Source organism: Sinocyclocheilus anshuiensis, unplaced genomic scaffold, assembly GCF_001515605.1.
Source record: "Sinocyclocheilus anshuiensis isolate Anshui unplaced genomic scaffold, SAMN03320099.WGS_v1.1 scaffold44, whole genome shotgun sequence".
Taxonomy (NCBI): Eukaryota; Metazoa; Chordata; class Actinopteri; order Cypriniformes; family Cyprinidae; genus Sinocyclocheilus; species Sinocyclocheilus anshuiensis.
In genome coordinates, this window is record NW_015555746.1 from 2,675,026 (window position 1) to 2,675,323 (window position 298).

General features: G+C 34.9%; 1 protein-coding gene across 3 annotated transcripts in view; it reads right to left on the reverse strand.

Moving 5' to 3' along the window:
- LOC107673530 (sodium/hydrogen exchanger 7-like) overlaps window positions 1–298 on the reverse strand; it is a 50,851-nt gene that overhangs the window by 12,362 nt on the left and 38,191 nt on the right. The gene's annotated exons all lie outside the window — the stretch shown is intronic.

Here is a 298-nt window from a genome sequence, read left to right on the forward strand (position 1 = left end):
TGCATAGTGTGCATATATGCAGTACTGTAGTCCTCTTAGGTTAATGTATTTTAAACTCATGAATTCTTTTTTTTAAATCATTGTAAATAACCTCTGAAAGTTAGTGTTTTACTTTCCAAAGGGCACTATGTTTAAATTACTGGGTTGTTTCAAACATTAAGCATTACAAGTTACATAGACTATATTTTGCTTCTACCAAGCTTTACTTTTTTAATCTAGTACACTGGTAACCAGGGCTTGACATTAACACCCGTCAAATGTGACCCTGGACCACAAAACCAGTCTTAAGTCGCTGGGG